Source organism: Pelecanus crispus, chromosome 8, assembly GCF_030463565.1.
Source record: "Pelecanus crispus isolate bPelCri1 chromosome 8, bPelCri1.pri, whole genome shotgun sequence".
Lineage (NCBI taxonomy): Eukaryota > Metazoa > Chordata > Aves > Pelecaniformes > Pelecanidae > Pelecanus > Pelecanus crispus.
In genome coordinates, this window is record NC_134650.1 from 12,730,855 (window position 1) to 12,741,721 (window position 10,867).

The following is a 10,867-nucleotide window of genomic DNA, read 5'->3' on the forward strand; positions in this document are numbered from 1 at the left end:
ATACACCCACAGCTGTTCCCTGAGAGGACTTGCACTGTTGCCCCACCATCTGGCCCAGCTGCCCCCTTGGGAGAGGAGTGGGTTGGACCGGGTCCTTCCCCTCCAGGACAGGAGGTGCCTGGCAGTGCTGCCCTGGGTGAGCTGGCCAGGGAGAGCTGAGGGACCAAGCATGGATGTTTTCCCCTCCCCTTCTTTTGAAAAAAAGAAAGTCACTGCCCGCATGGTGAGTTATGTGGTGATGATGGCTCGTGATGGGTTACATATAAAATCCCTTGCATCCCTGAGGATGCTACCAGTTGAAAGCTTTTATGGCATTTTAAAAATAGCCACAGAGGGGGAGAGAATGAGGAGATGGATAGGTAGGTGGATCCCTAATAAGGAGAGAAGAGGAAACAGCTAGAGAGGGAATGGAAAGACTTTAGTGAACGGCATGCGAGTGATTACTGAGGGAGGGGGTGGTGTGGTCATACTGAGCGGCTGAGCTGCATGCCCAGCGGGAATGGGAAACCCTATAAAAAGCCTGGCTGTGAGATATGCTCCTTGCACATGCTGGGGAGAGGGCTGGGGTGAGCATCAGCTTGGGCTGTCTCTCCTGCAGGCACTCACTGCGTTTTACAAGTAGCTGTTAAAAATAATCTGTGACTCTTGGATGGCTGGGCCTGGGCTGGCTCTTGTGTGATTCTGTGAACAGCTCCAGGCTCATCTATGCTCCTTTCCCTGTCTCGAGGATCAGGCTGACAGCCTTGCCTGGGAGCTGATGGATGAGATTGGTCCTGGCCCTGGCTTTCCCCAAGGTGGCCTTTCCCACCTGGGCTGTGCTCCAAGAAAAATGTGGAGAGCTGCCTCTCTGCTCTGTCTTCGGGCTTTCTGCTGCCTGACAGCTTGCAGCACTTGGAGGCAAGATCTGGTGGGTCTGGGGCTGTGGCAGAAGTGTGGTGGCTGGGTGAGGGTGCGGTGCTCCCATGCCTGGTGGAGCAGTGGTCCCAGAGCCACTAGCAGGAGGTCCCTTCAGTGGGGCAGCCCTGCTCTGTCTTGCGTCACTGCCAGCACAGCGTTTCCCTGGTCCCAGGAAGCAGCTCCAAGCCCTTCCCTGTGCTTGTGGCTGCTCTCCCCATCACTCAGGGAAGATTACACAGAGCGTCTCCAAGAAATGCTAATTGCTTTGGCTTGTGCTTGGCACAGCAGAGCCACTGGGCATTCAGAGCTCTTAGTCAGCTTAGAGATCTGCCAGATCCTTCCTCTCCTTCCCCTGGAGAGCTGGCAGAGGCCTGCTGTGGTGGTTGCTGATCCCCACATCCCTGGGCCCCAGCTGAGCTGCAGGCTTGCACCCAAGCTGGCCCAGACCTGTGGTCCCAAATGCTCAGTGGCACAAGGCACAGCGTGCTCTCATCGGGGCATTGCAGCCTTGGGGTGAAACACCCCAAGCTCAGCCCCTGGCAGGCACAGCATGGGGTCAGATGCACCCCTCATGCTGGAGGAAGGGTGGCTGAAGAGACAACAGGAGTTTCCCATCCTGGGGGAAGAGGATGGAGCTTGTGCTGCAGCAGCAGCAGTCAGCACTGTTCTGCTGTCTGTGCTCCCAAACCCCTCAGCTGCTGCTGCCCGCCCCTGCTTTACCACTGGCAATTGAAGCTCTGCACAGCCGGGCTCGTTTGGTGCAGGCTGCTGGGAAGCATTCCTTGGCTTTGCCCCCGCTTGAACTGCAGGGAAAAAACACTGCTAACAAGACTCCTCTGTCAAACTTGCCAGCCTGTCATATCTAGGCTGTCTCCCCCTTGCTTGGTTTCTTCTTGTCTTTTTTTTTTTCCTTCCTCATCAGCTAGGCAAATACCTGGGGAAGCAGAGGCTGGTGATGGGTTAGCCCTGCCCAGCTCTGGGCTGGGGAACGGTGAAGCTGGAGAGCGTGTGCTGCCTGGCACTTGCACTGGCCTCTTGTAAAGGGGTTGCGGCTCATCTGTGTGCTGATCTCACTGTATTTCTCCAGCCTGCAGCTTTTAATGCTGTAGCATGGGAGCTGAAGTCCAAGTCCAGCCACCCTCTGGGGGTGCTGAGGTCTCTCCCCTACCTCCTTTGCCAAACCCTGGGGCAACCCTTAGCCTGGGGAGGGTGAAGAGGTGCCTCCTGCCCTGGCTGGCCTCTGCTGACTGAGGAGCTTCTCACCTGGTCTCAACTAACTTCTGGAGGAGCGGTGTGGGGGCCGAGCCAGCAGCACAGTCCTTGCTGGTGTGTGCCCATTACCCTCCGCAAGGCAGGCGGTGCCCCCAGTCCCACCTTGCCTGCCCTTTGCTGGGCTGTGGCGAGAGCATCCCGCAGGCGTGTGGCAGAGCAAGGGCTTGCCAAGAGAGGTCATCTGCGGCTGCCCCAGCCCTTGCTCCCTGCTTGGCTGGTCAGGTGGCACAAAGGCTCTGGTTTGGGAAATAACTCTGTTCCTTGGCACGGAGTTTTTGGCTCATTTAGGCCAAAAGCATGCACAACAAAGCACATGTTCATTCTGCCCTCCCCCCTTCCTTCCCCCCCCCCAGGGGACTCATTCCCTGGAAAATGCCAGCTCTGCTGGGCCTGTTGATTGCCTGTTAATTGTCACTAATGAGGAGCTGGGCGATGTGGCTTCCAGAGGCTGTTGGGGACAGACCATCGCTTTGGCTTGGGAGGGACGTCTCAGCAGGAAAGGGAGCCGTGACCTCGGTGCGGGCGAATTGAGCTGCATGAATGGGTTTGTTACTGGAGAATGCCCCAATTCCTGTGCCTACAGCACGGGGCAGCAGCACTTAGCCCCGACTCCAGAGCAGAGAGCGTGGAGGGTTAAGAGGATCTCTGGTGCTTACTGTACACAGATGGATTTATTTACATATATATAGCAGGGACATGGGATGGGGAGGGCTAAACCCACCCTGTCTGGGAGGGAGGGTTAAATCTCTGTGGCTGGCCCATGTCAGGGACAGAGGGCTGCTGGGCAGCAGGACCTGATGCCAGGGCTTGGCCATTCGCCTCCAGCCTGATGGTTGAAGGCTGTTTTTCCCCCAGCCCTGATGAAAGGCACCAAAGGCTTTTAGCAGGAGACAGCCGTGTCTGCCTGCCTGCCGCTTCCCGCGCTGGCAGCCCCCCCCTCCTTTTGAAGTTGGGTTTCTGGGCGTACGCAGGAGCTGAGGAGAGCATGAGTGCGGGAAGGAGGAGGGGAGAGGATTACGTCTGTGCCAAAACCCCTCATATGCTGATGGGAGTTTATTGTTCTAGATGTGCCTCGTTCTGCCACGTCCCCCACCATCCCCAGGTTGGTTTGTCCTTGCCCAGCACCAAGCCCTGCTTGGTGCCTCTAGGCCCCATTGCTGGGCCACCCCATGTCCTACTAGCAGAGGCTCAGGATGTGGCTGGGAGGGATATTAAGTCCCCTTAGAGAGTGTCGTGCTGTGTGAGCATGGGTGCAGAGGTGTGCTCTGCTGAGACAGCCCTGTGCAGCAGCAGGGATGGGTGCTCCTCTCCTGCAGCAGCTTTCTGGGTGCCCATTGCCTGCTGCCCTGCTCCAGCTGCTCCTGTAGCATCTGTACTAATTACTTCAGTGGTTTCCCTTATCTTCTCTTTGCTAAAATGGTTGAGCTGTTTCACCGAGTGCTTTTCCTGGGAGTTTTCTCATTTTTTCTCCCATTCCCGCTAGGCTTTCATGTACAGCTAGCCCTGCTGACCACCTCCTGCTCCCTGGGTACCTGCTCTTGTCGCTGTGATCAGTGGGCTGAGGCACCACCCCAGCACTCATGATCTGCCTGCAAAAGGCTGTTTCTGTGTCTACCATTCAGCTATCGTGAGGGTGGCTCAGCAGAGGGGGAGCTTCCCTTTGGGATTTGTTATTTCATTAGAATAAACAGCCAAGTGGGATGTTATTTTCCATTCCAGCTGTGAGAGGTTGTAGTTGCTGCTTTCTGACCCAAACCCTGATGTGTTTTTTAACTCTCTGCCTTTAATGAAGTGGGACGGAGAAGTGAGAGTGCAGCATGCTTTGGCAGTAGATGCAGCTTGTGTTCTTGCAGTACAAGGGCTTATGTTAATGTATTTGTGGTTGCATCTCTGCCTCCTGCTCTGACCTTGGGTTAGGGGTTCAGGTGAGCCCCAAACTGTGACAAAGCATACTTTGTCCCCCATTGCCTCCGGGCTCCTTTCACAACCAGCCATGGAGATGGCCCACCGTTGTGGGGTTGGGACTGGCTATTGCTCTGAAGAGCCCTGTGCCCCATTTGGGTGTCTTGCCGGTCTGGCATCTGAAGTGCCTTCTTGGGGGCTCAGGGGATGCAGGCAACCCTGCTCCACTTGGGAAGTAGCAGGACAAACAGCTGGCACAGCTGGGCTGAGAAATGGGCCTGGACCCCAGAACTGGGGTGCAGTGGGGAGTTAGGAGCATGGGCAGCCCTGACCTAGCATGCTGTGTGTGATGTGATCCAAAGGCTGGGCCAATCCATCTGTGCTAGTGGAAGAAGGAAGGTGCTGAATAACCTGGCCCCAGACACCTGTCTATCCATTGCCTTAAGGGTCTCTTCAGTTTGGGGTTTGAGAGCCACCTCAGGGCGTGGGCAGGACTCCTTGCAGTCTCCTGGGTCTCTAGCAGGGTGCTGCCTGCTTGCGCCGCAGTGGGATGTCCCACAGCGCAGCCTCGGGCTGCCAGACTGAGAACTGGCAAGGGGGGACATGCCATGTCCCGAAAGGACCCTTTGCTGGGACAGTCACAGCAGGGCTGACAGACAGTGTCTTGGTGTACTCAGCATACGCCCTGGGTCACCTTGCTGAAGGTCATCCCAAGGTGAGCAGCCTAAAGGCAGCTCTCCTTCTCTTCCTCTTCCACAACGCCTGTGCTTTCCCACCTCATTGTTCCCTCCTGCCCCAGCCTTTGCTCCATGACTTTAGGCTGTTTCCCTTTCCTTCTTTTTTTGCCTTCCCTCCCCCCTTTCCTCTCTCTTCTCTGTTTCTCTCCTGTCAGCTTTGTTCGCCCTGGCTGTGTACAGGGGTTGCCATGGTGACTGCTAGAGCATCTCTGCATCCTGGAGTAGTGGTCCTGCGCCTGCCCTGGCCATGGGGAGTGGCCGGGCACCCTCCTGCCCCTCAGAGGGACCAGCTGCCCCCCTCCTCCCAGGGATTGGAGGTCCCTGGGGGCATCCCAGCAACACACCCTGGTGTCCAGGGAGAGGACGGGTCAGGGCACAGGGTGGCCCTTGCCAGCTCCGGATGGGGCCGTGCAGCACCTTGTGCAGGGGACTTGGGGAGGCACTGGCAGGGCTGGCTGCATGGCACAGCTTTATCTGCCTCTTGCTGCCAGAACTGTTCATCTTCAATAAATATGGTTTTAATGAGCAAGTGCTACTTAAGGAAAATAGACGAGCTGTTGCAGCCCAGGCAGTACCTTTAGGTTTAATGGGGCACCACCACCTGCTAGCAGAGAGGAATATAAAGCTTTGCTTTTTCTTCTCTTGATATCATCATCTGTTGCCATGCAAGTGACTGCGGGGACTAGACCTTGCCTTGGCCAGGTTCAGGGCCCCAGGATGCAAACCATCCCGTGTCTTTGGGCCAAGTGTCATCTGAATCCTAGATGTAGTCTTTGCACATGACATGTGGAGGACTAAGGCTGGCAGCAGACTCTTGGATGCATCCCCTGGCCATGGTCTGGTGTTGGAGGACACAAGTGGAGTCATGGTTTGGAGGCAGAGTGTGGCTTGTGGCTTTCTGGTGCTGTTTTACAGACAATATATCTTGTCAGTATTTGTCAGAGCTTCTGTGCCCCTTTCATGAGATAATTAGGATGACGTGTTATTAGCTGATTACTGGGGAAACATATATTTACTGACGATTTATTCTGGAAACAACGTTAATCTCCTGTATAGTTGCTAAACCCCCATAAATAATCTGATTTTGATAATCAATTGCTATTGCAACCCCCCCATAAATCTCAATTAAAGGCACATTTATTTCCCATAAAGTTGCCAAATTTGCTTGTACATTTCTGTCCTGCTGTTTGCCTCAGGCAGATGTCTCTGTATGTGCTATCTCAAGTCTGTTTATCAGACAGCCTGAAACAAGAATATGGTTTGCCAAGGCGGAGCAGTTACAGTTAACAGCAACACTCCTCTCCTGTGGTCCTACATGGAGAACCCAGCACATCACGGATTCCTGCTGCCAGAGCTGCTCAAACACAAGTGCTTTGCAAGCATTGCTGTGCACGGCCCTTCCCTGGCCATTGTCTGTGTGCTGGGGTTTGCAGGGAGGGGAGCAAGAGCAACTGTAGAAGACTGCACCTGGAGCAACCCAGGATTGCCCAAGGTGCATGGGTGCGGGTGTGCTTGGGGAGGGGCAGGGTGGAGAGATGCAGTTGCTGAAACCCATGCAGAGGCTTCCAGCAGTGCTAGCCTGGGATGGAACCTGAGGTCTTGTTGGGCTTCATTGGGCCCTGACCGCCCTTGGGCCAGCTGCAGTGACTTTTCAAGCCTTAGTGCTGGCAGATGGGTGAGAGTGGGAGGAAGGTGGAGGCATGCTGCGGGGAGGAAGCAGCTGGCTCTGGACTGGCAGGACGTGGTACTGCTAGCTTCCTTCAGAGCTGGAGGGAGATTCCAGGCATTATCTGGGCTCTTTTTGTTGTTGGGGCCTCATTGATTTATTTTATACTCTTGTTTTTGCAAATAGTAGACAGCTAGCTGCAGTGATGCACGCTCCAGAGAGGGCAGAGAGAGTTGGGTTTGTTCTGGCAGAGCTCTGGAGGGGCTGGTGACTTGAGTCCCTGCTGGGGAACCTGGCAGGAGCATGGCAAGCCTTCTGGGGATTTGGCCCTCACCTGTGCTGCTTGGGTGCTGGCCCCCACAGCTGCAGGGGCTGATGCTCTTTGAAGCACAGCCTCCCTATCCCTGCTGCCTCTGCTGGGGTGCCGGGAGTGACAGCTTGGGCTGTGATGATCTTGGTGATGGGGACCGTACTAGGGGAGCCATAAAAGAAATGATGAAGCTGTTCAAATTGCTGGGAAGACGTCTATTAAGATTTCCTCCTGAGCCTGGCTGGAGCCCAGCCTGTTAATTATGGTGGTAGGGGAAATACACAAACATACAGATGGCAAGAAGAACAAAAACTGCTGTCTTTTAATATCACAAGCTCAGTTTCTGGCCAACTGAAACCAACACATGGTAGAAGCTAAAGGCTAACAGCTCTGGGTGAGACCAGAGCACCTCACCAGCCTGCACAGGAGCTCTTTGGGCTCTGCAAGGGCTCAGAGAGGGGTCTGCCTCTCCCAGGGCAGTGGGATGGACCTGAGCCCACAGCAGCTGCCAGCGGAGGAGCGGGGAGGCTAGGCTGCGGTGGTGGCTGACCATGCATGCCTGCATGAGCGCACACCTATGTGTGCTAGGAGGCAGCTGCAGGCAGGGCTTGCAGCTGCAGGCTGCCAAGAGCCCCACGCTGGCTCTGCACCAGCGGTGGCCTGTGACCACGCCAGCCTGCTCTGTTCCAGGGACTCCTTAGTGCACGCCTGCATTACAGGGAGGGAGCTTCCTCCCTCTGAACCCACCCTTTGCCTCTGCTAGATGGGTTGGGGCAGTGGCTTGTAGAGAGGCTTCGGATGCTGCCATCGGGCACTTGTCACCACTGTTGGCCAGCCCCTCATCATGGTGCTCAGGGGTGCTGCTGGTAGGGGAGTGTCCCCTCCTGGGTATCTTTCTGTTGACACTTGCAGTGCCACGGAGCTGTGCTCTTCATAGCGTGTGAAAGATGCGCTGTCCCATAGGGTTTTACCCTAACTGCAGGCACTAAGGATGGGGTGGGTGAGATGGGCATCGGGCAGCAAGGGACTGGTGACATGTTTTCTAGCACTGTCCTGAGGAGCCTGTGGGTCAGTGTGCCTGTCTGATGTCTTGCGCAATCCTGCAGTGCTTGTGGTGCCTGAAACCTGTTGGTGGCCATGGGGCTCTCCCTGGCATGGTGCTGTCCCCCACTGCACCCCTGCCACCTGCATAGTCCTGGTGCCTGCTGCACTCCCCTCTCTGCCACCCATATGCATGGCCAGGTGTCTCAAATAAGCTCTGTGGGGGGTGGGTACAATCTTTTTATGACCACTTAAAAGCTCCATTTGCTACCTTTAAGGGAATTAGAGTGGGGATCACAGTAGATTAAGAAAAGCAGTAAACACCCTCTGTGCTGCATGGCTCTCGACTGCAGGGACCCTGCTGGGGTCAGGAGGGCTGGGGCTCTGCTGAGCCCTTCTCTGAAAGAGGGTTTGCACAGTTTTTGTGAGATGGTCTGTATTAATTGACTGCAGGTGTATGTTTTGTCTCTTCTGACCCCACAGTTTGCAGGCAGTTTGATGGTTCTGCAGGGCTCCAAGGGGATATGGCAGTGCCTTTCACACTGCAGCCCTGGGCTGTGTTGCCCCCTTCCCAGGAGCACAGCTGATGAGACTGCAGTTGTTTTAGAAAGCACCTTCCCAGGATATAAGAGTGGACAGAGGAATTTGGAGCCTGGCAGGGAAGCTCCTGATGGTGCTTTGCTGCCGGCCCTGAGCTATAATTCATCCCCTGGAATGGGACTGGCTGGGGGGCAGCTGATCTTGAACCTCCTGTCCCTCTGAGCACACGCTGATGGCATTGAGATTGCTCTGTAACATGTACCCCTTCCATGCATCCTATTTATGGGGAGATTGTCCCCTCTGTGACGCCAGGGCTCACTTTGCCAGCTGTTGCCTCCAGTCCAAATTCCCATTTCATTGCATTAATATCTATACAGTGTCTCTGGATAAAGATTTGATTTCAGTTCCCTCCCTGGAGAAGAAGGAGTTAAAAATAGCAAATCCAACACCCCTCATTCCCTGGCTATGACGCAGTCTCCCAGGTTGGAGTTACAATGCCAGCATGAATATGGTTTAAAATAAAACAAGTGAGTGTACTGCACTCTGCAGAATAGGAGAACAAGCTCCAGCCTGGAGAAATGACGTGGAGGAGTCTCTGGTCTTCTAACCTGTGCCTGCAAAAGGCAAGAATTTCTCTTCCTTGCAGTGCTTGTATTGGCCAGATAAATAGTGCTATGCACAGAGCGATTAGTGGAGTAATACAGGAGGTGTTCAGCCCATCAGGGAATCAACTGATTGCAGAAGAAACCAGGAAGAAATTAGCTCAGTGCATTATGGTTTGGGGCTGTCATTCTAGAGCATCACATGCAGACCACCTTGCCAAGTATCGGCTGGATGCTAAACTGAACAATCAGGGCAGAGAGGTGCTGGACTCGGCAGCACTGCGGTCCCTCTGAAATAGCAGGGTGCAGACGCATCGGCTAACTGGGTGGATCCTCTCCCAGAAGTGGGTACCAGACTATGTAAGCAACAGTCTGCTGCAAGGTGGCAGGTTGCCAACCTGGCTCTGCCTCATCTATTGGGGCTGTTTCTCTGGTCTGGTATAGAAAATCCTAAATCTCCACATTTTTTCACTCTCAGACACTGCCCTAGTTTAAAAATGTTGGCTCCTGGCTTGCTTTGTAATATTTTAAATATAGCATCCTTTATGTTTTTGATGTATGCACCATATGTTTTGAAAACTGCAACAAAATCCATTGGGCTTGTGGGTGGAGGTTAAAGGGAAAAAGCATTTCCATACGGGAAGCCACAAATACAAAACACAGCAGCAAACAGAAAATCCCTCCATGCATCAGCCAGAAATAAGCTCCTTTCTGTCCTGGCTGTCTCCAGTGCGTTCATGTGCGTGCGAGGAACCAGCCTGAATGTTTCCATTGTGTCAGCTCCTGTCCTGGACACCCTGGCACTGACTCCACAGCCCCCTCCAAGGCCCAGCGGGAGATGCCACCGTGTCAGAGACCATCTGACAGCTCCTTTCCCTTCCTCAGAAAGCCCTTTTGCTGCTTTCTGGGTTTTGGGGGATTTTTTGGGGGGGGTTGGTTTGTTTTGATTTTTGTCTTTTTCACTGGGATGGTAAAGCTTGCCCAGGCTGCTGCATCCCTGGCTGGCGGCGGCGGCGGGTGGGCTCTGGCAGCAGAGGAGAGAGTCCCCCTGGGCTCCCTGCACTCCCACACAGTACGGACTGCCTCCCAGCATTGAACACAGACTCTATTTAGCAGGAAATTTGGCCTCAGCAAAATGATGAGCTAAGGTTTTCGTCTTTTGGCCAGGACCTCAAGTTTAGTCTCTTCTGTCATGCACATCTGGCACCCCTTGACACTAGGACCCAAGGGCATCCTCTTGCATGGACCCCCCAGACCTGTCCAGCCTGGTTAGAACAGAGAATAGCATTGTGTGGGCTGGGGCTGGGTCCAACCCCCAGCCAAAGCGAGCTCCTCCCGTGTTCTCACTGTCTGAGGCTGCTGGGTGAGCTGTTTGGCTGGCTGTAGCTCACCCGCTTGTCATGCCTCATGAATAAAATCCGGGGGAGGAGACGGGCTCCAGCCAGTGCCCAGATGCCAAGCAGGTGGCCTCCCTTGAGGCCCCAGTGCCAGGTCCTCTTCCCAGCCAGCATCACCCCAGGTGAGCAGGAGAGGCTGGGGCAGCAGTGGGACCCATGTGGCCATTGGGTGGCCCAAAGGTCCTGTGGGGATGACAGCTCTGGTTTGGCCCTGCACTTGGTGGGTGCGTGGGATGCAGTGGCCATGTGTACTGAGGGAAGGGGATGTCATGGGATGGCTGCAGTGGAGGAGGGGACATGAGGAAGGCTTTCATATTTCCTCTTGCTCTCTAGCATCCCATTGCATTGGAGATTCGGGGTTGGGAGTGTGTGTCACCCCATGGGGCGTGCATGCCCTGGGGATGGCAGGGTCCAGCAGCAAGGCAGAGGGAGCAAGAATTTGGCTGTATGCTGCAGCATGATGTCCTCCAGAGAACATGCCCTCAGGTGGTCCTTCTGCATCT